The sequence below is a fragment of the Gossypium hirsutum genome, chromosome D07, assembly GCF_007990345.1.
Source record: "Gossypium hirsutum isolate 1008001.06 chromosome D07, Gossypium_hirsutum_v2.1, whole genome shotgun sequence".
NCBI lineage: Eukaryota > Viridiplantae > Streptophyta > Magnoliopsida > Malvales > Malvaceae > Gossypium > Gossypium hirsutum.
In genome coordinates this window covers 20091444-20092590 of record NC_053443.1, presented here as the reverse complement: position 1 = coordinate 20092590, position 1147 = coordinate 20091444, and positions in this window count along the sequence as shown.

Below are 1147 nucleotides of genomic sequence, written 5' to 3'. Positions count from 1 at the left end.
TAAGGAAACTATATTGGAAACTGGACTAGTAGATCAGGGCCCGACCTTACGAGAGAATATGTGTTCGACTTAATAAGGATATAAAATGAAAATAAATATGGCTTATATGTGATTTTGATTTTTGAGATATGGGTCCGAGGTTGGCACAAGGATGGGTCATTGGTAACCGTGCAGGCTTGAGTGAGATGTGTATAAGTGGTCGAAATATGTCCTCCTGGGTGCTATATATGTTATGTTAAATTGGCATAGTGTTGTCGCCAAAAAACTGTGGATGGCAATTAACATTTTATGTTATGTTAATAGGGTTTTCCAACCTTGGACCGTTTCATAGTCGTCTTATTGATGATATTTTTGTCTATTCTAAAAGTGTGACAGACCATGAAGAACACTTGAAGATTGTGTCAAGAACCTTGTGAGAGAACAAGTTGTACACCAAATTTAGTAATTGTGAATTTCGGCTAAGAGAAGTCCATTTTCTGGGTCACATTATTTCCACTGAGGGCATCAAGGTAGACCCTGATAAAATCAAAGTTGTGTTCGATTAGAATCTACCAAGAAACATCACTGAGGTATCTAGTTTCTTAGGTCTTATAGGTTACTATAGGTGGTTCATAAAAGGGTTAGCCATGTTGGCAACACTTCTCACTCGACTGTTAAGAAAGAAATAAAATTTTGAATGGATAGAGGCATGATAGAGGAGCTTTGACAAGTTGAAAGCAATTTTAATATAGGCCTCAATTTTAGCCGAGCTAGAATTTAGCATAGTGTACACTGTGTTTACTAACGCATCCTTAAATAGACTGAGATGTGTGCTCATGCAAAAAAGGAAGGTTTTGGAGTATGCATCTCGCCAACTAAAGCCGTATGAGAAGAACTATCCAACACATGGCTTGGAACTAGCAGTTGTGGTGCTAGCATTAAAAATCTAAAGACATTATCCTTATACAGAGAAGTGCCGTGTGTTCTCGAATCATAAGAGCTCCAAAATACTTAAGTTTACACCAATAATGATGGATAGAACTATTAAGGATTACGACTTTACAATTGAGTATGATTTGGAAAAGCTAATGTTGTGGTAGATTCTTTAAGCAGAAAAATTTGGCAACTTTGGCATCTCTTCAAGGAAATGTTGGCATGACAAACGGTG